At 37.2% G+C, this 26,673-nt stretch overlaps 1 pseudogene; it reads left to right on the top strand.

The window, feature by feature from the left end:
* Positions 1-493: 493 nt before the first annotated feature.
* LOC110208011 (small ribosomal subunit protein eS8 pseudogene) lies at positions 494-25,833 on the top strand (annotated as a pseudogene).
* The last annotated feature ends 840 nt before the right edge of the window (positions 25,834-26,673 follow it).

The raw sequence follows: 26,673 nt of genomic DNA, 5'->3' as shown, positions 1-26,673 counted from the left end.
CTTTAGCAGGCTTCTTGGCTTGGAAGATTTCTGTGACTAAATCCCCTTCCTCTGATTAGTCAGTTCTTCCTGAAACCTTCATTTTAAGAACTGGCCAGGGCAAGTTATCTTCCCTCCTTCATTCTTCTCTAGGTTTTGCTCCTGTCTCTTCTTGTACTTCTTTCTCTACCATGGCCCTACATGGACACCTTCACATTAGAATTTTAAATCCTTGATAGCAAGGGCTGTCTTTCTTCTTTCTTCTATTTGCATTACCAACACTTAGCACAGTTTCTGGAACATAGTCATTACTTAAGAATGATATAAATTCTTCTAAACAGAGACAAAACTAGGGCCAGGTGACCGGGATTTCGCTGCAGGGTGCTGAATTTGGAGGACACTGAGAGTCCTTTCTTCCTTCTGCTCTTCAGCAGTATAAAAACAACAAAATATCAAACCAGTTTAGTAAGATAAGTTAGAATAAGGAGCTACCAGATGCTACTTCTTCATCCCCATGGGTGCAGCACCCCAGGTGAGTATTGCTCCCTGATTCTGCCCTTCTTCCCCAACCTGACTTGTACCAGGAATGATTCATGGTGCTTGTCTGCTCCAGGTCCTAAATTCTCCTTTATAGCTTTCATATAAATGAGCAAATAGCTACTCAGTATACCAGATAGCTCCTGAAAAGCAGATGAAAAAAAATCTCATATTTCAGCAATGCTAAGATTCTTAAAACACATTTCTCACTAAGGCCTAATGTGGTAGTTAGTACCAGTATCATTATTCCCAGTCATCAGATAATTGAACTGAGTCTCTTGAGGGGTGATATGAGTTGCCTACAATTGATGGGGCAGGGCCCAAGTCAAGATCTTAGCCTCTTGCCCCAAAGAGAATCTGGCTCCCATTTGTCTACAGTCCCCAGCTCCTCATCTCCCTTTGAAAGCCTTAGCCCTACCGTTTGATCTTATTTAGAAGCACCTTTGCCCCTTGCACTAAAAAGAATCTAACTCCCATTTGTCTACAGCATCCAGAAAACCCTTAAACTTTCAGGTTCCTTATTGACTCCCCTTTTCTCTCTTTGAAAGCCTTAGCTCTACCCTTTGATCTTAGGCCTTTCAAACTTCTTCCTTCCAGTTCCTCTCATTATCTATTCCCATTGTCTGTTCATTCTCTCAGACCTTCCAATTGGAATTCTCACCTAGACTCTTTTCCCAGCCCCCTTCTCTGGCCACCCAAAGCTACTTCAGTGTATAAAAATTCCACCCTGGCCCCCATTCAGATGCTGAGACTTTCTTATGCTCACTTGTCCTTATGGGAGTCACCTGGCCTATGTGTTTTATCACTAATAAACTTTTCCTCTGGCTAGAAAAAGATTTGAGTTGAATTCCTTTAGGCAGGGCCTGGTGCCCTGATCTCGGGGGTTCCCCCAGGAACATCCCAAAGTCTTAGAACTCTTCAGAATGACACAGTTAGTATACCTGAGCACTGAGATTCAAACTTTGTTTTTTTTAATACCCAGTCCTTTTTCTACTTCTTTCATTGCTTCTTGTGCCTTTCAGGAATGATTCTCCCAACACATTTCAGAAGACAGTTCTTCTCCTCTTAAATATAAGGTTATGAGATATGCTGAGAAATATGGGCTCAAAATAACTTGCTGAGTCACCATAGCTGACAAAGGAAGTTAGTTTCCCTTTGGTTTCTAGTTGGACAGACCCTCATGCAGCACATGCAGAAAGGAAAAGCCCTTGGTTTGTCAGATTTCTTTAACCCTCACAAACAAAATAAGTTTTTATTTTTAAAACATTTTTACTGATCCATCAAATAAAACATGATGAAAATAAAAGTAAAGATTCAGGCCTTCTAGTATCTCCTGGAAATGTCATCAGAACATAAAAAATGATATGAAAAACAGATTTGGAGTTATCACTTACTCTCTTCAATAATTTTCATGACCATAAAATTGCAAAGCTTGTGTGTGTGCGTGTGTGTGTGTGTGTGTGTGTGTGTAGCAGGGAATATGGGTAACATTGAAGTTCTGTAAGATACATGCATTTCCTGCTTCATAAAGATGTGCTAATTGTGAATGAGATTCTCTACCATTATTGAGCATTATATGCTTTACAAAAGGTGTAGAATTTATGCAGCCTACATATTAATGTGTCTAGGGGCAAATATATTAGTTTGTGTGTGAGGGAGCATCAAAAAGCTTGTTATTATTGGTAATCACACATGTTTTAATATAATATATGACACATACAAGATAAATTTTGATCATCAGAATTATGCTTGCTCTCATTGACTGAGTTGACATTTGTGAATACAGAAGAAAATAAACAATGCTGTATTCCATAGTTAAATGATGACTCATTATAGATAATGATAGAGGATCATTGTTATAATGAATAATAATTACACAAAACTAAATATAATACAAAATAATGTCCTATTACAATATAAAAGTGACATTCATAAAAATACACTAAACTTTGAAAAGTTCTTGATATGTGTAAGTTCATATAAGCTACACAACAACCTTGTGGGTCACCTGTTGCAGGTAATATTATCCCCATTTTATGGATGAGGAACTCAAAACTCAGAGAAGGTAAGGAGTATAAAAGGACACAGAAGATTTAACTACATGTAAAGGAGTTGGGAAAGTATTCTAAGTAAGTGTAATGGCATGAGTAAAGGGGCAGAGAAAGGAATGAAGTCATTACTGTTGTCACCATTACCATCATTATATCTAAGCTTTGTGAAAGGAAAAGCTTTCAAAATATAAAGAACTCAGAGAAGAAATCAAAACTATGTTGGAGAAGAGTGAGATAAATATACTTCCTGTTGACCTGTCTGCTATTGGAATTGTCCCAAAGATAAATTTAGTGAATTTACAGAACATAACTTTATATCCCATTATTTTCATTCACTTACCCATAAGCATTCATTTTTATTTTATCTATTTATGCAAAAGACTAAGAAATTTTATATATATATATACATATATATACACACACACACACATATGTACATATATACACATATATGTATATATACATATATAAATATATGAAATAACAATGTCAGGAGAGTGACTTGTCTCAGGACTGTTGTACTCCATTCTAAAAGATGAGAAGTAAAAAATAATTTAAAAAGATAATTAAATGAGATGAATAATTAAATAACAATTTGTCTCTTTGTACAACAATTCATGGAAGATTAACTATAAAATAATACTAACAGGATAATACCTGTCCTAGAACCATGTCAACTTAGTTGAACTAAGAGGAAATATAGTAATAGCTATAATAATTGACATTTATATACAGTTTAAACTGAGTAAAATGCTTTTCATATATTACATCGTTTGAGCCCTATGTTGGTACTACAGGTAGATGAAGAAACTGACAAAATCAGATGTCTTCTTCAGGATCCCACAGCTAGAATGTGCCAGAGATATGAAATGAACAAGTTCTTCCAGATTCCAAGATGGTACTGCATACTCCATGGACTATAGACCACTACCTGTCGATGAATAACTCCGAATAAATACAGCAATGAACTTAGAACTTAAAAATCTTAGAAGCCACATAGTTCACCCCCTCATTTTACAAATGAGAAAACTGAGATGCATAGGGATTAATTACCTGATTCAAGATCACAAAGGTAGCAAATGACAAGGTTGGAATTTAAACCAAATCACATCCTTTTCACTGCTATGATTCCACTTTCAAATAGAATATTTGGAAAGCCTTTCCTTCAATACAAAATCCTTTTATCTGGATCTAATTCAGGACATTCTTGAGAACTCAGGTAAAAATCTTTGGTGAATATGTACATTTCCGTTTAATATATGGCTTTATATGAATGCTCAGAAGAAAACAGAATTCACGGCTATGATTATTTATTGTATGCATAAAAATAATGTTCCTATTAATTAAATCATTTTAATTCCTGTAAATTCTATTCCTGTACTTCCACTTGTCTCAAACTGTAAGTTCCTTGCAGGTCAGGGGTCATGACTTCTAAGCTTGATTTGTACAGTGTATTTTATTTAGCCAGTCCCTTGATTTCTGAGCAGGAATCATCCCCAGAAATCAATTGTGTTGAAGGATTCTTAACCCTGTATCAAGTCCCTAGAACCTATTTAACAGATGCTGAATAATTACTTGCTAGCTTGACTTGATTTGACTGGGATCCATGGATGTCCAAAAATATTTTGACAGACTTCAGGAAATCCAGAACCTATATAGAAAATATATATATATATATCATTTTTGTTAATTTCCAATTTAAATTTAGCATTTCTTTCCATTAAAAATATAAGCAATGAAAATTATTCTGAAAAGATAGCTGCAGAATTCACAGATTGTGCTAAGAGGTACTGTAACACAAAAGAGTTCTTCAAGAACTACTATTCTTATATTTTACTCTAGCCCATATCGAAGCAGCACTCTCCTCTACCATGGTCCTAACAAGCACTGTTCTTTTCTCCAAGTGAATACCTTCAGCCATTTATCACTTCCTAAGGGAACTTATTCAACCTTTGTTCAACCCTGATTGTTTGTAAATCAGAGTGGAAGTCATTCTGAATCAACCACAGATACTCCTCTAGAATATATTTGCACTCCATTGGTCTCATAACATCTGAAAGAATGCTACCTAAGATGAAAGAAGTGGGTCAGACAGGAAGGATAGAGAATGTGGGGGAGAGACAATTTTGAGCCCCTCAACTTTTTGAACTTGTTCTGTTCCTTTATGAGGACAAATTGTTCCTAACTCAACCAGTTATTGTTAGCAATTGAAAGTTATCAAATAGAGTACTGTCCTAAGCCTCAGTTCCCCCTCCCCCTGCAAATAGTTCCTAGTTTCACAGCTTGAAACTCCAAATAGATTGATTTAACTTTCTTCTCTGACTAGACAGTTTTCATGATGAGCTTTCTCCCCCTTCCCCGACTAACTAGCCTTTGATGTTTTCTTTTTTTTTCTTTTTTTTTTCTCCTTTGGTAATCACAAGGCTTTGTAAGTTCCCCAGGCATGGGTATCTGCTGACTGTTGTCAGCTGCACTGTCGGCTTCCAGCTGCTGAAGTCCAGAATCAATGGACACAATTAAGAACTAGAGATGAGTCGACTTCAATTCTAGCTCATGTTGTGAATGGTGATCCTGTAATTGAGCACAATTTCACCCCTGATTATATACTGTCTCTAACTATTTTGTTTGTGGAAGTTTTGCTTCCCTAGGTACATTGTAAGCACCTAAAGGGCAGGGAATATATTTCTTCTTTCTGTATTCAACACAGCATGTGATTCAGTGGGAGGAAAAAAAAAACATAGTAAGAACTCAAGAACAATAATGTCATAGATTTATATAACCCTTTTCTATTTACAAAATGCTGCACACATTTTGTATATTCCTTCATTTCTTCTCTCTCTTCCATCACAAGAACCAACAATCCGTTGAAATAGAAAGGATAAATGCTTTATTCCATTTTCAAAGAGGTGCATCCAAGAGAGGTTAACTGACTTACCCAATATAATACAGGAAATGATAGAGCCAAGATTTGAACTACCATTATCTGACTCTAAGTCTGGAGCTCTTTCTAGCATACTAAATTGTGTTTCTGTAAATAAACACTTGCTGACATGGTATGTTTTGCTCTCATCAGTCAGCTGTAATGTTTATGAGTATTACCACACTGAATACAGTTTTTGAAGAAATACATGTGAATTCTCTTGAGCTAACATCTGAACCTATTTAATTGTTTATTTAACATAGGGATATTTTCAATAAGTTCCCTGCCATTTTTAATCCCTTTATGCTGGATTGTGTCGGTATATTCTTTTTTTATAGACCAAAGAAAGGAAGGGGCCATGATCAAGATACAGCAAAGGACAAAGATTAGGATTCATGGTACTGTACTGTACTGATGAGAAGATCTATAATTTAAGTCAATTCCTTCACTGGGTTCCCCTTAGTAGTCAATATGTGGTTAGCATCCAGTGTTAACTGGTATATGGAGAATAATTGAAAACTAATGCTGGCATTGATGTTCAGTTGTTTTTCAGTTGTATTTGAGTCTTTGTAACCCCATTTAATATTTTCTTGGCAAAGATGTTGGAGTGGTTTCCCATTTCCTTCTCCAGGTCATTTTACAGATGAGGAAACTGAGACAAACAGGGTTAAGTGACTTGCCCAGGGTCACACAGCTAGTAAGTACCTGAGACCAGACTTGAATTCATGAAGAGCAGTCTTCCTGACTCCAGGACTGGTATCCTACACACTGCACCACTTAGCTGCCCCAGTGCTGGTATGAGTTTAGTAAAATAAAATCAGGCAGAAATATCTGCATATTCTTTTTTTTTAATTCCGTCAATCTACTCATCAAATATTTAATGAAACTTTGCAATAGGTGAGACGATATCCTAAGTGCTATAGAGGAAGCCAAGACGTGTAACTCACCATTTCTTCTCAGGGAAGCTTCCAAATTAGTAAGAGGAACAATACATTTGAAAGAATGATTTTCAAATAGGTATGTATATGTCGAATGTTGTAAGAGTAATACAAATGGGGTAGAGGAGTTCAGGAAAGGAAGAAATTACAGCTTGTAGTAATAGAAGAATGTTCCATGGAGATGAAAATGTGATTGGAGATGGTTAAGTTATGGGCATAGGAGGTTGGGGAGTATGAGCAAAAGCAAGGACTGGAAAGTGGAAAAGCATACTTGCAGAATGCCAGATAGTCCACATGACTTAAACATAGGCTACATAAGAGAAAATAATTGGAGACCAAACTAGAAAAGAGACTTCACATAAAATTGTGGAAGGCCTTGAAAGTCAGTTTAAACTTCATTCAATAAATAATGCAGAGTCATTGAAGGTTTATAAGCCAAATAGACACATGATAAAAATGCTCTTTTATGAAGATCAGATGGCAGAGACATACCTGACGTATGAAAGAGGAGGAAGACAAGGTGTAGGAAAATAATAATAAATGGCATTCATATACCATTTTAAAGTTTCATAAGTCTTTTGTATATATTGTGTGATTTGTGAGGAAGGTAATATGGATTTTATTTAACCCATTTTATAGATGAGCAAACTGAGGCTTTTTTCCATTATTACACTGAGGTCAGTTGTGAATCCAGGTCTAATTATCCCAAATCCGGCACACTTATATATTATTCTATGCTCACAAATGTCTCTATTCAATGCCAACAAATGTCTCTATTCAATGCCAGATGTTATTTCCCTTGAATTTTTCAGAGTTTTGTAGTAGCCAGCACACTTAGTAAAATATGCCATATCCCCCTTACATGCTTGAAGGTAAATAATATTAATAAGCTTCAAATCCTGCCTCTGAAATATACTGGCTGTGTGACTCTGGGCAAGTCATTTAACCTCTCAGTATACCCAGGTAGCTCTCTAAAACTATAAACTGCAGAATAATGGCAGATCTTTGTTAGATGGCATCGAGGTTGGAGGCAAGATTTCCTCACCTGAATTTTCCTAAAGCAATGAAGTCACAGGCCTGCTTCTGCCTCTCCACCTCCTCCTCTCCCCACCAAAATAAATACACAGTAGTTCATAAGATCAATAGATTATGAGATTGTAGATTTAGAGCTGGAATAGTCATTTTGTTTGTTGTTGTTGAGTCACTTTTTTTCAGTAATGTCAGATTCTTCGTGACCATCTTTGAAGTTTTCTTCACAAAGATACCGGAGTCATTTCCTATATCCTTCTCCCGCTCATTTTAAAGATGAAGAAACTGAGGCAAAACAGTCTTGTCCAGGGTCACATAGCTAGTAAGTGTCTGAGACAGGATTTGAACTCATGAACAGGAATTTTCCTGATTCCAATGCCAGTGGTCTATCCACTGTGCCACTTAGCTGCCACAGATTAGAAATTACAGGTCATCTATTCCAACCCTTTCATTTTACAGGTGAGGATTTAGAGAGAGAGATATGCTAAGTTACTGTCCAAGTTCATACAGGTGGTAACAGAGGTAGAATTCACACCCAGGTCCTTTGACTCAAAATGCTAATTAATTTGATAAGTCCACAATGACGATTATTCCTCTAGAATAATTACAAAGTGATTGAATTAGTAAACAATTCACATTTTAATAGTTTCCAAATAATGCCCTATAACTAAGAACTATAATAGAAAGTCCTTATCCAAGTTATTAAAAAAAATCACTACATGTGCTTAGGCCTTACTGAGTGTCCCCTTCCTACCCCCAAAGCTTTCTCTCTCAGAGAATGACTATAAGTTGATTACATCTTTCCTCATAGTCTGCTTCAATTTCTAAGTGTTAAAGAACTGAACTTCAGAGCAAGAAAACTCAAGTTCAAATCTTCTCTCAGACAACTAATAGTTATGTTACTCTGAATAAGTTATTTAGCTTTTCTTTTTCTTTCTTTTGTCTCCTGCAGTTTTCATATATGATTCCTCTTTTTTTAAAATTTTATTAATTTATTTTGATTTATCAACAATCACTTCTGGGGAGCCAAGATGGCACAGTGAAAAGGTAGTCTCTCTCACTCTTCCCTATCAACGTCTGAAAACCCAGAAAATATCACGCCAGAAAAAAACCCCTGGAAAAGCTAAACTAGAAGAAAGATGGGGAGCAGCAGTGTAGCAGCACAGCACACGAGTTTCCCAGCGCCTCAGCAAAAACAAGGGAGGCAGGAGCTGGAGCCAAGATGGCAGAGTGAAAGCAGTGACTTTCGTGAGCTCTCCCCCAAACCCCTCCAAATACTCATAAAAAATGGCTCTAAACAAATTCTGAAGGAGCAGAACCCACAAAAAGACAGATTGAAGCAAATTTCCACCTGGAAGACAACCTGGAAGATTGATCAGAAAGGTATATCGTGTAGGGCTGGAAGTGGAGCCCAGCACTGTGTGGGCCCCCAGTCCCCAGCACACATGGAGCAGGCCTCAGAGGACTAAATCACAGGCAGCTGTGGTGGTTTCCAGACTCCTCAATCCATGAATGCCAAACACAACTTAAAAGGTCATCGGGAAGAGTCTGTTTCTGTCAGTGCTGAGACAGGAAGGCAGGGTCTCAGCTTCATTCCCCAAGAGTTAGGCCCTGGGGGGAGGCAACTGCTTCCCCAACTTCTGTCCCACACACTGAGGGGAATGCAGTGGCTGATGAGAGAAGGATTTCAGGGATCTCTTTGCCAGTGCTGAGGCAGGAATCCTTGTTTTGCCCGGGTTTGGATCTGGGTCACAGTTCTGGGTGGCAGTGCTAGGTTGAGGAGGAGCGCTATCATGATGGAGCTTGTAGTGGCGGTAAAGAGGAACCCTTCCTCACAGGTACAGGATAGAAAGGAGTATTTGTAGTCACAGGCCAGGAAAGGAGTAAACACCTCGCCCCTTATCATACCACCTTGGAAGAACTTAAAATTTACAGGTCCCTGCAAGTATCTCTGAAAACAGCTATACAAACACCCAAACCTTGGGACAGTACATTCTTCACATTGGAAGCAGACTCTTACCTTAACAAAGAGTTAAAAGCTCAAGTAATTTGCCAGGATAATGAGCAAGCAGCGCAAAAAGAGTCAGACTATATTATCTTACTTTGGTGAAAAAGATCAAAGTATACAACCAGAAGAAGACAACAGAGTCAAAGGTCCTACATCCAAAGCCTCCAAGAAAAATATAAATCAGTCCCATGCCATGGAAGAGCTCAAAAGGGATTTTGAGAAGCAAGTAAGGGAAGTAGAGGAAAAACTGGGAAGAGAAATGAGAGTGTTGCAAGAAAATCATGAAAAACAAGTCAACAGCTTGCTAAAGGAGACCCAAAAAATACTGAAGAAAATAACACCTTAAAAAATAGCCTAAACCAAATGGCAAAAGAGGTCCAAAAAGCCAATGAGGAGAAGAATGCCCTAAAAAGAAAAATTGGCCAAATGGAAAAGGAAGTCCAAAAGATTACTGAAGAAAATACTTCCTTAAAAATTCAAATAGAGCAATTGGAAGATAGTGACTTTATGAGAAATGAAGACACTGTAAAAGAAATCCAAAAGAATGAAAAAAGAGAAAACAATGTGAAATATATCACTGGAAAAACAACTGACCTGGAAAATAGATCCAGGAGAAAGAATTTAAAAATTATTGGACTATCTGAAAGCCATGATCAAAGAAAGAGCCTAGACATCAAGAAATTATCAAGGAAAACTGCTCTGATATATTAGAACCAGAGTGCAAAATAGAAATTAAAAGAATCCACAGATCTCCTCCTGAAAGAGATCCCCAAAGGAAAACTCCTAGAAATATTGCAGCCAAATTCCAGAATTCCCTCTTCAAAGAGAAAGTATTACAGGCTACCAGAAAGAAGCAATGCAAGTACTGTGGAAACACAATCAGGATAACACAAGATTGAGCAGATTCTACATTGAAGGACCACAGGGCATGGAATATAATATTCCGGAGGGCAAAAGAGATAGGATTACAACCAAGAATCACCTACCCAGTAAAACTGAGTATAATTCTTCAGGGAAAAATGGCCATTCAGTGAAATAGAGGACTTTCAACCATTCCTGAGCTGAATCAAAAATTTGACTTCCAAATAAAGGACTCCAGTGGAACATGAAGAGGTGAACAGGAAAGAGAAATCATAAGAGACTTATCAAGATTGAAGTGTTTAAATTCCTGCATGGGAAGATGATATTTATAACTCATGAGACTTTTGTCAGTATTAGGGTAGTTGGAGGAAAAAAAATATGTGTATGTATGTATAGATAGATAGATAGATAGATAGATAGATAGATAGATAGATAGAGGGCACAGGGTCAGTTGAACATTAAGGGATCTTATAGGAAGAATAAAATTAAGTGATGAGAGAAGATTATACTCGGAGAAGAAGAAAGGGAGAGGTAGAATGGGGTAAATTATCTCACAGAAAAAAAAAATAAAAGTCTCTTACAGTGGAGGGGAAACAGGAGGAGGTAAGAGGGAATAAGTGAATCTTATTCTCATAGGATTTGGCTTAAGGAAGGAACAATATACACATTCAATTGGGTATGGAAATCTGTCTTACCCTACAGGAAAATAGGGGGAGAAGGGGACAAGACAGCAGGGGGATGATAGAGAGGAGGGCAGATTGGGAAAGTACTTAACAGAAGTAAATACTTCTGAGGAGGGACAGGGTCAAAACGAAGAATAGAATAAATGGGAGGGCAGGATGGGATCAAGGGAAATAGTGTTACTTTTTTACAACATGCCTACTATGGAAGTTGCAGAACTGCACATGTACAAACTAAAGTGTGTTTCTTGTCTTTTCAATGAGGGTGGGTGGGTTGGGAGGAAGAGAGAAAATCTGAAACCTAAAGTTATAAAAACATATGTTTTAAAAAATGATTTCACGTGCTACTGGGAACTAAGAAATACAGGAAATGGGGTACAGAAGTCTATCCTGCTGTACAGGAAAATAGAAGGGAAAGGGGATAAGAAGAGGAGGGGGGAGATAGAAGAGAGGACAGGCTAGGGGAAGGGATATTCAGAATGCATGCCATCTTGGGGTGTAGTGAGTGGTGATATAGTGTGAAAAATTGGAACTCAAAAACTTATGGAAGTAAATGTTGAAGACTAAAAATAAGTAAATTTATATTTAAAAAAAATAAATAAGGGAGGCAGAACTACAAGGGGCCCCAGGCTAATTAGAACCCTGCTGCATTCATCTGAAAGGAGGTGAAGAAAACAACCAAAGTCCTCCTAAAGCCCCAGACTTTCTGGTTCCAGCCCAATACCAATTCTGAAGAAATCCTGAAGCCCAGGTGGTAGAACAGGCAAACACCAACACATTGACCTCCAAGTGCCTCAGTGAGGGTGGGGGAACTGATGGAAACCAGCTCAGAAAACCACCAGATCCTCAGCACTCTACCACAAAGGAATCTCCCAGTGCATTAGGAGAAACAAGGGACACAACACTGCAGGGGACTCCAGGAAGATAAACACCCTACAGCACCCATCTAAAAGGAGCTGAAGAAAGCTAAAGGAAAGGAAAAGCAGGCAACCTAGAATTGCCTGAAAGTTCCAGCCTTGCTGATGCCAGTCCATCATGAGGTAACCTGACAGAAACCTTCAGCCTCCAATTGCCAACATAACAGGCCCCAGCACACAAAGCCAGTGACCAAGACCTAGGCTCCCAACACAAGAAGTTTTGATCAGTGTGCTCTGTTCCCCACCAGGAGAGCTCAATCACTTTACAGGCCAGGGAATAAAGAAATACCATGAGTAAAAAGAAACTTACTATGGATTCATATTATGAGAAGACTGATGATCAACACAGAAATTCTGAAGCGGACAACATTGGCAACAAACCCACATCTGCAACATCAAAAGAGAATATAAACTGGTCCGAAGCCCAAAAAGCCTTCTTAGAAGAGCTCAAGAAGGATTTTAATAGTCAAATGAGAGAGGTAGAAGAGTCCTTCAAGAATACAATTGGCCAATTAGAAAAATAATACACTGAAGGAAACAAGTCCCTAAAAAACACAATTGTCCAATTGAAGAAGGAAGGACAAAAGCTAACAGAAGAAAACAATCTGTTAAAAACTAGAATTGGATAAATGGAAACTAACGTCTCTATGAGAGAGCAAGAATCAGTGAAACAGAAACAAAAAAATGACAAAAATAGATGAAAACTTAAAATACCTCATCAGTAAAACAACCCACCTGGAAAATCGATTCAGTAGAGACAATTTAAAAATTATTGGACTACCTGAAAATCATGAAGAGAAAAAGATTCTGTACAGTATCTTTCAGGAAATTATAAAGGAAAATTGCCCAGAGGCTTCATGGTGGAAAATACTATGGAAGTGATTGTTGATAAATCAAAATAAATTAATAAAATAATAAATAATAAAAAAAATCACTTTCATATGCTTTGGAGGTGAAAATTTTTCTCCCCCTTCCTCCCCACCACCCCCTCAAAATGCACATAATCTGAACCTAGGCTTTACATTTACATTCCTATTAAACATATTTTCACATTAGTGAAGTTATAGGTAAAAATTCAAACCATTAGGAGTAACCATCAGAAAGATGAAACAAAACTCAACAAAAGGTAAAAATAAGTGATAGAAATTCGACTTCCATAGTTCTTTCTTTGGACGTGGACAGCATTTTCCATCCTGAGCCCTCTGGAGATGACTTAGATCCTTGTAATGCTGAGAAGGGTTCAGTTTAACAATATTAGTCATTGAATAGCATGGCTGTTATTGTGTATCAACTCCTCTTGGTTCTGCTCACTTCACTCAGCATCAGACTATATAAGCCTTTCCAGGTTTTTCTGAAGTCAGCCTGTTCATCATTTCTTATAGAACAATAGTATTCCATTACATTCATATACCACAACTTGCTCAGCCACTTCCCAATTGATGGGCATCCTCCCAATTTCCAATTCTTTGCCACCACAAAAAGCTGCTATGAATATTTTTGTACATGTGGGTCCTTTTCCCATTTGTTTGATCTCTTTGGGATATAGCCCTAGAAGTGCTATTGCTGGATCAAAGGGTATGCACATTTTTGTAGCCCTTTGGGCATAGTTCCAAATTGTTCTCCAAAATGGTTGGATCATTTCACAACTCCACCAACAATGTATTAGTGTTCCAATTTTCCCACATCTTCTCCAACATTTATCATTTTCCTGTTTTGTCATGTTGGCCAATCTGATAGGTGTGATGTGGTACCTCAGAGTTGTTTTGATTTGCATTTCTCTAATCAATAATGATTTAGAGCATTTTTTCATATGACTATAGATGGCTTTAATTTCTTCATCTGAGAACTGTCTGTTCATATCCTTTGACCATTTATCAATTGGGGAATGGCTTGTGTTCTTATAAATTTGTCTTAATTCTCTATATATTTTAGAAATGAGGCCTTTATCAGAGAGACTGGTTGTAAAAATTCTTTCCCAATTTTCTACCTTCCTTCTAATCTTAGTTGCATTGGCTTTGTTTGTGCAAAAACTTTTCAATTTAATGTAATCAAAATTATCCATTTTGCTTTTCATAATGTTCTCTATCTCCTGTTTGGTCATGAATTCTTCTGTTCTCCATAGATCTGATAAAACTATTCCTTGTTCTCCCAGTTTACTTATGGTATCAGCCTTTATATCTAAGTCATGAACCCATTTTGACTTTATTTTGGTATATGGTGTGAGATTTGGGTCTATGCCTAGTTTCTGCCATACTCTTTTCCAGTTTTCCCAGCAGTTTTTTTCAAAGAGTGGGTTCTTATCCCAGAAGCTGGGGTCTTTGGGTTTATCAAATAATAGATTACTATAGTCATTGACTACTGTGTCTTGCATATTTAACCTATTCCACTGATCCACCTCCCTATTTCTTAGCCAGTACCAAGCAGTTTTGATGATTGCTGCTTTATAATACAATTTAAGATCTGGAATTGCTAGGCCACCTTCCCCTGCATTTCTTTTCATTAGTTCCTTTGATATTCTGGACCTTTTTTTTCCAAATGAATCTTGTTATTATTTTTTCTAACTCTATAAAATAATTTTTGGTAGTTTGATTGGTATGGCACTGAATAAGTAAATTAGCTTAGGTAGGATTGTCATTTTTATTATATTAGCTCGGCCTACCCATGAGCAACTGATGTTTTTCTAATTATTTAGATCTGATTTTATTTGTGTGAAAAGTGTTTTGTAATTGTGTTCATAGAGTTCCTGGGTTTGTTTCAGGGTAGACTCCTAAATATTTTATAATGTCTACAGTAAGTTTAAATGGGATTTCTCTTTCTATCTCTTGCTGTTGGGCTTTGTTGGTAATATATAGAAATGCTGATGATTTATGTGGGTTTATTTTATAGCCTGCAACTTTGCTAAAGTTGTTTATTATTTCAAGTAGTTTTTTACTTGATTCTCTAGGATTCTCTAAGTATATCATCATGTCATCTGCAAAGAGTGATAGCTTTGTTTCTTCTTTGCCTATTCTAATGCCTTCAATTTCTTTTTCTTCTCTTATTGCTAAAGCTAATTTTCCAGTACAATATTGAATAACAGTGGTGATAATGGACATCCTTGTTTCACCCCGATCTTATTGGAAATGCTTCTAGCCTGTCCCCATTACATATAATGCTTGCTGAAGGTTTTAGATATATGCTATTTTATTTTAAGGAAGACTCCATTTATACCTATGCTTTCTAGTGTTTTTAATAGGAATGGGTGTTGTATTTTATCAAAAGCTTTTTCTGCATCTATTGAGATGATCATGTGGTTTCTGTTGGTTTTGTTGTTGATATGCTCAATGATGCTGATAGTTTTCCTAATATTGAACCAACCCTGCATTCCTGGTATAAATCCTACCTGGTCATAGTGTATTATTCTTGAGATAAGTTGTGCAATCTATTTGCTAGTATTTAAAATTTTTGCATCTATATTCATTAGAGAAATTGGTCTATAATTTTCTTTCTCTATTTTGACTCTTCCTGGTTTAGGTATCAACACCATATTTGTATCATAAAAAGAATTTGGTAAGACTCCTTCTTCACCTATTTTCCCAAATAGTCTATATAGTATTGGAATTAATTGTTCTTTAAATGTTTGATAGAATTCGCATGTAAATCCATCTGGCCCTGGAGATTTTTTCCTAGGGAGTTCATCAATGGCTTGTTCAATTTCTTTTTCTGAGATGGGGTTATTTAAGTATTTTACTTCCTCTTTGGTTAATCTGGGCAATTTATATTTTTGTAAATATGTATCCATTTCACTAAGATTGTCAAATTTGTTGGCATATAGTTGGGCAAAATAATTCCTAATTATTGTTTTAATTTCCTCTTCCTTGGTGGTAGCTTCACCCTTTTCATTCTTGATACTAGTAATTTGGTTTTCTTCTTTTTTTTTTAAATTAAATTAACCAAAGGTTTCTATTTTATTGGTTTTTTCATAAAACCAGCTCTTAGTTTTATTTATTAGTTCAATAGTTTTCTTAATTTCAATTTTATTAATTTTTCCTTTGGTTTTCAATATTTCTAATTTGGTGTTTAGTTGAGGATTTTTAATTGTTCTTTTTCTAGTTTTTTTAGTTGTATGCCCAATTCATTAATCTCCTCTTTTTCTATTTTATTTATGTAAGCATTTAGAGATATAAAACTTCCCCTAAGAACTGCTTTCTGCATCCCATAGTTTTGGTATGTTGTCTCATTATTGTCATTCTCTTGAATGAAATTATTGATTGTTTCTATGACTTGTTTGACCAATCATTTTTTAGGATTAGATTATTTAGTTTCCAATTATTTTTTAGTCTATCTTTCCATGGCCCTTTATTACATATAATTTTTATTGTGTCATGATCTGAAAAGGATGCATTTAATATTTCTGCCTTTCTGCATTGGATTGTGAGGTTTTTATGCCCTAGTACATGGTCAATTTTTGTGTATGTGCCATGTACTGCGAAGAAAAAAGTATATTCCTTTCTGATCCCATTCAGTTTTCTCCAAAGGTCTATCATACCTCAGTTTTCTAATGGTCTATTAACATCTTTAACATCTTTCTTATTTATTTTGTGGTTATATTTATCTAGTGCAAGAGGGGAGGTTCAGGTCCCCCACTAGTATAGTTTTGCTGTCTATTTCTTCCTGTAACTCCCTGAACTTCTCCTCTAAGAATTTGGATGCTATACCATTTGGTGCATATATGTTTAGTAATGATATTACTTCATTGTCTATGGTGCCTTTTAGCAGGATGTAGTTTCCTTCCTTATCTCTTTTGATTAGATCTATTTTTGCTTTTGCTTTGTCTGAGATCAGGATTGCTACCCCTGCTTTTTTTACTTCAGCTGAAGCATAATATATTCTGCTCCAGCCTTTTACCCTGTATGTGTCACTCTTTTTCAAATGTGTTTCCTGTAAACAACATATTGTAGGATTATGGTTTTTAATCCATTCTGCAATCCATTTCTGTTTTATGGGAGAGTTCATCCCATTCACATTCACAGTTATGATTACTATCTGTGTCTTTTTCTCCATCCTTTCCCCCCATTTATGCTTTTCTTTCTCCTTTTTCCTTTCCCCCTTCACTAGTGTTTTGCTTTTGACCACCGCCTCCTTCAGTCCCTCCCCCCCTTTTATTATCCCTTTCCCTTTTCTTCCCCTTTACTCTTACTGCTTCTTCTCCCTTCTTCCCTCCCTTCTTTCCCCCCTCCCTTTTCATTCCCCTTTTCCCTCCTACTGCCTATAGGGCAAGTTAGATTTCTAAAGCTAACTGATCATGTTATGTCCTTCTTTAGCCAAATCTGATGGGAGTAAGGCTGAAACAATGCTCCCCCCTCCTCCCTTCTGTAATAGGATTTTCTGTCTTTTCCTGTAATGTAATTTACCCTTGTCTGCCTCCTCCTTTCTCAGTACATTTTCTAAGATCAGATTGATCCACTTATTTTGATCCATTTAACCCACTTGATTAGATTTTTTTTATCATTATATCAAAGTCAACTAATATCCACCCTCTTTATGTATACTCCTTTAACAAGGTGGAATAACAATACAGTTCTCAAGGGTTGCAAGTGTCATATTCTCTTCTATGGTTTAAACAGCCCCCCTCTTATTAACAACATATTGTATCTTTCTGTTCCATTTACCTTTTTATGTCCTTCTTGAGTCCTTTATTTGAAGATTAAATTTTTAGTTGAGCTCTGATCTTTTTATCAGGAAAGTTTGGAAGTCTCCTATTTTATTTAATATCCATCTCCTCTCTTGAAAAATGATGCTCATTTTTGCTGGGTAATTGATCCTTGTCGCCATTCCAAGCTCCTTTGCCTTATGGAATATCATGTTCCATGCCCTGCAGTCTTTGAATGTAGAAGCTGCAAGGTCCTGTGTAATCCTGACTGTGGTTCCATTATATTTAAATGGTTTCTTTCTGACTGCTTGCAGCACCTTCTCTTTCATCTGGTAATTTTGGAAATTTGCTATTACATTCCTTGTCATTGTTAATTTGGGATCTCTTTCAGGTGGTGATCGGTGTATTCTTTCTTTTTTTTTAAATTTAAACTTATTTATTTCTGGTTTTCAACATTCATTTACACAAGTTTTTGAGTTCCAAATTTTCAACCAGGCTCACCCTCCCCCCACCCCAAGATGGCATGCATTCTGAATATCCCTTCCCCTATTCTGTCCTCTTTTATTTCTCTCCCCCCTTCTCTTATCCCCTTCCCCTTCTATTTTCCTGTATGGCAGGATAGACTTCTGTACCCCATTTCCTGTATTTCTTATTTCCCGATAGCATGTGAAAACTTTTTTTAAACATATGCTTTTAAAACTGTAGGTTTCAAAATTTCTCTCTTCCTCCCTCCCCACCCACCCTCATTGAAAAGCAAGCAACTCAATATAGGTTTTACATGTGCAATTCTGCAGAACACTTCCATAGCAGACATGTTGTGAAAAACTCACTACATTTCCCTTAATCCTATTCTGCCCTCCCATTTCTTTCTTTCTTTCTTTTGACCCTCTTCCTCCTCAGAAGTATTTACTTCTGATTACACCCTTTTTAATCTGCCCTCTCTCTATCATCCCCTTGCTTCTTGTCTCCTTCTCCCCCTATTTTCTTGAAGGGTAAGAAAAACTTCCATACCCAATTGAATGTGTACGTTATTACCTCCTTAGCCAAATCCTGTGAGAATAAGATTTACTCATTCCCTCTAACCTTCCCCTGCTTCCCTTCCACTGTAAGAGATTTTTCTGTTTTTCTTTGTGAGATAATTTACCCCATTCTACCTCTCCCTTTCTTCTTCTCTGAGTATAATCCTCCATCATACCTTAATTTTATTCTCCATATATGACCCCTGAATCTTCAACTCACCCTGTGCCATCGATCTATCTATCTATTTATCTATCTACATACATTAATTTTTTCTTCCAACTGCCCTAATACTGACAAAGGTCTCATGAGTTATAAATGTCATCTTTCCATGCAGGAATTTAAACACTTCAATCTTAATAAGTCTCTTATGATTTCTCTTTCCTGTTTACCTCTTCATGTTCCACTTGAGTCCTGTATTTGAAAGCCAAATTTTTTCATTCAGCTCAGGTCTTTTCATCAGGAATGGTTGAAAGTCCTCTATTTCACTGAATGACCATTTTTTTCCCTGAAGAAGTACACTCAGTTTGGCTAGGTAGGTGATTTTTGGTTGTAATCCTATCTCTTTTGCCCTCTGGAATATTATATTCCGTGCCCTGTGGTCCTTTAATGTAGAAGCTGCTAAATCTTGTGTTATCCTGATTGTGTTTCCACAGTACTTGCATTGCTTCTTTCTGGTAGCCTGTAATATTTTCTCCTTGAACAGGGAATTCTAGAATTTGGCTGCAATATTCCTAGGAGTTTTCTTTTGGGGATCTCTTTCAGGAGGAGATCTGTGGATTCTTTAAATTTCTATTTTGCACTCTGGTTCTAACATATTAGGGCAGTTTTTCTTCATAATTTCTTGACGTCTAAGCTCTTTCTTTGATCATGACTTTCAGATAGTCCAATAATTTTTAAATTCTTTCTCCTGGATCTATTTTCCAGGTCAGTTGTTTTTCCAATGAGATATTTCACATTGTTTTCTCATTTTTCATTCTTTTGGATTTCTTTTACAGTGTCTTCATTTCTCATAAAGTCACTATCTTCCAATTGCTCTATTCGAATTTTTAAGGAAGTATTTTCTTCTGTAATCTTTTGGACTTCCTTTTCCATTTAGCCAGTTTTTCTTTTTAGGGCATTCTTCTCCTCATTGGCTTTTTGGACCTCTTTTGCCATTTGGTTTAGGCTATTTTTTAAGGTGTTATTTTCTTCAGTATTTTTTGGGTCTCCTTTAGCAAGCTGTTGACTTGTTTTTCATGATTTTCTTGCAACACTCTCATTTCTCTTCCCAGTTTTTCCTCTACTTCCCTTACTTGCTTCTCAAAATCCCTTTTGAGCTCTTCCATGGCATGGGACTGATTTATATTTTTCTTGGAGGCTTTGGATGTAGGACCTTTGACTCTGTTGTCTTCTTCTGGTTGTATATTTTGATCCTTTTTTTTCACCAAAGTAAGATAATATAGTCTGACTCTTTTTCCTCTGCTTGCTCATAATCCCAGCCAATAACTTGAGCTTTAAACTCTTTGTTAAGGTAAGAGTCTGCTTCCAATGTGGAGAATGTACTGTCCCAAGGTTTGGGTGTTTGTAAAGCTGTTTTCAGAGATACTTGCAGGGACCTGTAAATTTTAAGTTCTTCCAAGGTGGTATGATAAGGGGCGAGGTGTTTACTCCTTTCCTAGCCTTTGACCACAAATATTCCTTTCTGTTCAGTAACTGTGAGGAGGGGTTTCTCTCCACAGCCACTACAGGCTCCACCATGATAGTGCTCCTCCTTACCCTAGCACTGCCACCCAGAACTGTGACCCAGGTCCAAACCCGGGAAAAACAAGGATTCCTGCCTCAGCATTGGCAAAGAGATCCCTGAAATCCCTCTCTCATCAGCCACTGCATTCCCCCTCAGTCTTTGGGACAGCAACTACTTCCCCCCAGGGCCTAGCTCTTGGGGAATGAAGCTGAGACCCTGCCTTCCTCTCTCAGCAGTGACAGAAACAGACTTTTCCCACTGACCTTTTAAGTTGTGCTTGGCATTGATGGATTGAGGAGTCTAGAAACTGACACAGCTATCTGTGATTCAGTTCTCTGAGGCCTGTTCCATCTTTGCTGTGGCCTGTGCCCCCAGACAGCGCTGGGCTCCACTCCCAGCCCTGCATGATACACCTTTCTGATCAATCTTCCAGGTTGTCTTGGGCTGGAAATTTGTTTCACCCTACCTTTTTGTGTGTTCTGCTGCTTCAGAATTTGTTTAGAGCCATTTTTTATGAGTATTTGGAGGGGTTTGGAGGAGAGCTTAAGCAAGTCACTGCTTTCACTCTGCCATCTTGGCTCCTCCCCCTGGTGTATTCATTCCATGTTTATTTTCCCTTCTTCTTCAAGGACTTCTGGACAGTTTTCCTTTTTGATTTCCTGAAAGATACTATCCAGGCTCTTTTTTTCATCATGATTTTTTGATAGTCCAATAATTTTTAAATTGTCTCTCCTCGATTGATTTTCCAGGTTGGTTGTTTTACCAATGAGGTATTTTATGTTTTCATCTATTTTCTCATATTTTTGTTTCTGTTTGACTGATCCTTGCTCTCTCATAGAGACATTATTTTCCATTTGTCCAATTCTAGTTTTTAACAGATTGTATTCTTCTTTAGTTTTTGTCCTTCCTTCTTCAATTGGCCAATTGTGTTTTTTAGGGACTTGTTTTCTTCAGTGTATTTTTTTTCCAGTTGTTCAATTGTATTTTTGAAAGACTCTTCTACCTCTCTCATTTGACTATCTAAATCCTTCTTGAGCTCTTCTAAGAAGGTTTTTTGGGCTTCAGACCAGTTTGTTTTCCCTTTTGTTGTCGCAGATGTGGGTTAGTTGACAATGTTGCCCTCTTCAGAATTTCTGTCTTGATCTTCACTCTACTCCTAATATGAATCTTTGGTACATTTCTTTTACTCATGGTGTTTCTTTATTCCCTGGCCTTTAAAGAAATTGAGCTCTCCTGCTGGGGAACAGAGGGCACTGACCCAAGCTTCTTGTGTTGGGAGCCTAGGTCTTGGTCACTGGCTTTGTGTGCTGGGGCCTGTTATGTTGGCAAATGGAGGCTGTAGGTTTCTGGCAGTTTACCTGGTGTTGGACTGGAATCAGCAAGGCTGGAACTTTCAGGCAATTCTAGGTTACCTGCTTTTCCTTTCCTTTAGCTTTCTTCAGCTCCTTTTAGATGCGTGCTGTAGGGTGTTTATCTTCCTGGAGTCCCCTGCAGTGTTGTGTCCCTTGTTTCTCCTAATGCACTGGGAGATTCCTTTGTGGTAGAGTGCTGAGGGACCTGGTGGTATTCTGAGCTGGTTTCCACCAGGTCCCCCCACCCTCACTGAGGCACTTGGAGGCCCATGTGTTGGTTTTTGCCTATTCTACCACCTGGGCTTCTGGATTCCTTCACAATTGGTGGCTGCAAGGCTCCCACAGCTCACCTGGTGTTGGGCTGGAACCAGAAAGGCCAGGGCTTTAGGAAGCCTTTAGGTTGCTTTCATCAACTCCTTTCAGATATATGCAGCAGTGTACTTATTAGCCTGGATCCCCTTGTAGTTCTGCCTCCCTTATTTTTGCTGAGGCAGTGGGAGACCTGTGTGCTGGGCTGCTGCACTGCTGCTCCCATCTTTCTTCTAGTTCAGCTGTTCCTGTTTTTTTTTTTCTGGGGTGATATTTTCTGGGTTTTCAGAGTTTGATAGGGGAGAGTGAGAGTGACTACCTTTTCACTCCACCATCTTGGCCCCCAAAAGCCTCATTTACCTTTTCTAAGCCTTGGGTTTCTCATTTATAAAACAATGATGACAATAAAATTTGCTCATAGGGTGTTTGTGAGGATTAAATAAGGATATATATACATATATATATGTATATATATATATACATATGTATATATATATTATATATATACATATATATATATATATAGAAACTGAAAGCTTCTATTACTCTATACATATTAGCTTATTATTATGATGATTATAATCATCATTCTCTAGAAGGCAGATTGTACACATCTAGGTCATCTCTGGCACAAATTCAAGGCTTAGCATATGTCCATGTTCCCTCTGTCTTCCAGAGATATATTTATCTACTTTTTTCTAAGACAAGAATTATTAAGCAGCAGTGTGCTGTGGGAAAGTAGGGAGAGAACTTGCAAAAGCATCAGTCCACCTGAATTTAATTCCTTGCTCTTACACTACCTAGAAAAATAACTCTGAGCAGACAACTACACCTCCCTCTTTCTGTGTGTACTCATCTGTAAAATGAGAGGGCTGGATTCAACTATGCCTACCATCCCTTAGCTCAAATTCACTGATTCCCAGGAACATTTTCACTTTGTTGTGCTGAGTTGGAGGTGGGGTAGGGGTAGTGTGGCTACCCCACCCAGAAGCAGTCAGGGTCAAACCAGCCAAATAAAATAAAAGCAACAGAAAAGATAGGAGGGAGGTATGACACACACACCAAAAGATGCAGGGCTCAATAGCTTCATATGGGAAACTTTTGACAAATTGTCAGTACCTCTGGGAAAATCACAGGAGACAAATGAAAGCATTCTTAACTATGGCAGAATGAGCTGGGTTTACAAACCTTCAAGAGACTCTTAAGAGAAATCAGGCTTTTCATGTTTAACTGCACAGTTCTACCTTAAGATGTTAAACCAATCTCTTCTTAAAATTAGAACAGTTGCAGGTTGGGGGAGTAGTTTGAAAAAAAAACAGAAACAAATGACCTCTTCTCAATCCTCTTTGGACTTCTTGGAAAAGCACAAAACTGGCAGGAGAAGGATCTTCAAAAGATTTCAGGTCAAACTGGTGACAAGTGACTCTATTACAGCTCCTTGTTCTTTACATTTCTCAGAATCCAGGTCATGACAGGGGTTCAGCTTTCCTGAGCAGTATTCAAAGCTGCCTTCTCAATAATCTCATTAACAAAATAAAATAAACTCATAGGTCAGCTTCTTTTTATGTCTCAGGCCTGTGACGTGGTTGCAAGTGATACAAGAAAGGTAATGGAAATCGTCTGAAAAACTTGCTAAAAAGAGAACTGGCCCATGAATAATTAAAGTTAGCTAGAAGAATGCAACTCAGACTGTATTGCAATGATAGGAATGACATTCAGGGCTTCTTAATTGCCAAAGCTGCAGAAGCAGACTATTACTCAGAAATGTTTCTTTCTATTTATCTAGTACTTCATATTTAGGTAGAGCTCCTCATTGTCAACCACAACACTTCAAGCTTTCTCTGGCTTCTAAACCTTTGCTAACTTGGTTCCTTATCTTTAAATTATTTCTCCAATGCTCTACCTATCCAAAATCCACACTGCTCTCAAGGTTCAATTCAAATACAGCCTCTCCCATACCTTCCCTAACAAATGAAGTTTACTCTACTCTAACCCAGTTTGGTACAATGGAGAGCATATTGACTCTAGAGGCAGAATATTTAAGTTCATATCTCCGCTTACTGCATGTGTGATGTTGGGCAGATCTCTTAACTTAATGAGGTCTGTTTCTTTACCAGGAAAAAAAAAGATTGAGTTGGGCTAGATGGCTTTTGACATCCCTTTGAATTCTAGTATTATAATCTCTTCACTTGTGATTTTAACACTTTAAGAAATGTTGCTTTTTACCCAATGAATGTTTCATATGTATGTCTCTTGTATCTTCAAGGAGATTATGAACCCCTTGATAGAAAAGACTTTGCCATACGTGTATATATATATATATACACACACACACACACACACACACACACACACACACACACACACACACACACACATATATATTCACATATACACACACACACACACATATATATATATGCATATATATATACACACACACACATATATATATATGCATATATGCATATATATATATATATATATATATATATATATATATATATATCTTCCCATTTACCCATTTGGGGCAGCTAAGTGGATAGAATGCTAGGTCTGGAGTAAGGAAGACCTGAGTTCAAATCAGGCCTCAGGCATTTACTAGCTGTGTGGCCCTGGGTAAGTCACTTAATCTTGTTTTCCTCGATTCCTTACCTGTAAAATTAGCTGGAGAAGGAAATGGGAAAACACTTCAGTATCTTTGCCAAAACAACAACAAAAAGAAATGTGGTCACAGAGTTGAACACAGCCGAAATGACTGAACATCTTACCCATTCTACATTCCAGGCAAACTTGTCAAAATATTCCTTAATAGCTTGGTGGCAGAGTGGATGAAGCCCTGTACCTGAAGACAGGGAAACAAATAAAATATAGTCTCACACAATTACTGTGTGAACAGGGACAAGTAATTTAACCTCTGTCTCAGTTTTCTCATCTTTAAAATGGTGATAATAGTATACCTCCCAGGGTTATTGTAAGGAAAAATAATGAGATATCATTTGTAAAATGTTTTGCAAACCTTAAAGGGCTATTAAACGTTAATTAATGTTGCTGTTGATTCTACTACTGTTCCTCTTCTCAATATTCCCTTATCTTGGCAGACCATCTCCCATGTCCATGCATTTGTAAATTCATCTCCCATATATGAAATACATTCCTTCCTCTTTTTTGAACCCTAAGATCCCTTGCTTCTTCCAGTGCTTAGCTCATCTGTCACCTCTTTGGAAACATTACCTGAGCTTTTCTCTACTATTTCTGACCATGAGCATCTCTTCATACAACTGATACAAGCATCACACGACTGAATCAAGAATAATCAAGAAATACAGAAAGCGTAAGTATGAGCTGAACTGCAAGCTGCCAACACCAAGATCAGTTCCCACCACATCCTCACTGTGAGAGTCTGAGGAGGCAACTAAAAGTAACAGTCACTGAGGCTAGAATGGGGCAACTTAGGGCTCTGAGTGATGTACCCAGAAAAGGAATATTGATGTGGTCTACAATGCATCCAACAATGAGCTGGTCCAGAGCAAGACACTGGTGAAGAATTGCATTGTGCTAACTGAGAGCACCTAGTCATCAGTACTATGAGTCTCACTGTGCCCTGCCATCGGTCTAGGAGAAGGAACAAAGCTGACTCTTGATGAGGAAAGCAATTTTAAATAAAAAAAAATCAAAGAAGATCCAGAAGAAGTATAAAGAATAGAAGAAAAAAGCTGAAATCAGCTTCCTTCTGGAAGAAGAATTCCAACAGGGCAAACTCTTTGCCTGCATCTTTTCAAGGCCAGACTAGTGTGGCCTAGCAGACTGTTTTGTGCTCCAGGGCAAAGAGCTGTAGTTCTGTCTAAAAAAGATAAAAGCCTAAAAGGGCAAATAAGTCCTAAAGGAGACATAGCCTTAATTCTGACATTTTTTAAGGGAATTAACCCCCTTATTGTAAGGCAAGGCAAGGCAAGGCAAGGCAAAGCAAGGCAAGGCAAGGCAAGGAAAAGATTAAATGATCCTTCCAATTTTTAAAGCTCTCTCTTCTCAAATTATCATATACATATACATATATATGCATATATGTGTATATGTACATGTACATGTATATATGTATATATGTACATATATACATATATATGTACATATGTACATATATATGTACATACATATGTGTATATATGTGTACATATGTATGTATATATATTGTATTCTCTGGTAGAAAGTAAAGTTCTGAAATATAAGGATGCTTTTGTCCTTATTTTTTGTCCTTTGAATATCTAGCACTGTATACAGTACTTTTTTCGTAATGTACATGATTTTTTAATGGATTAAATTGACTTGAATTAGAAGGACATCATGTTATTATGGAAAGAAGGTAAAGGTCAAAATATGGAAGGCTGAGGTTTGAATCTTGCCTTTGATACTTAAAAGCATATATTTAATGGCTAAGAAAGTAAAAACCTTAGAGGTGTTCTAGTTCTAACCAATTTATTTTAAAGACAAGGAAATTAAAATATATAGAGGTAGAATTATTAACATAAAGTCACAAAGGTGGTGAGTATAGATGTTTAATAAAGGACAAAAACCATAATATCTTTGATCCTCCTCTTTTCATCTAGAAAATGGAGATAATGATGCATGTCAATTCTAGCTGACTTACACATTTGTTTGATGGCCATTGATAAACAAAAGCATTATGACTCTATTATACCACTCCATATCCTCTAGAATC

This window comes from Phascolarctos cinereus, unplaced genomic scaffold, assembly GCF_003287225.1.
Source record: "Phascolarctos cinereus isolate Bilbo 61053 unplaced genomic scaffold, phaCin_HiC Scaffold_4;HRSCAF=312, whole genome shotgun sequence".
In the NCBI taxonomy this organism is placed as follows: Eukaryota; Metazoa; Chordata; class Mammalia; order Diprotodontia; family Phascolarctidae; genus Phascolarctos; species Phascolarctos cinereus.
This window is presented reverse-complemented; position numbering and strand designations above follow the sequence as displayed.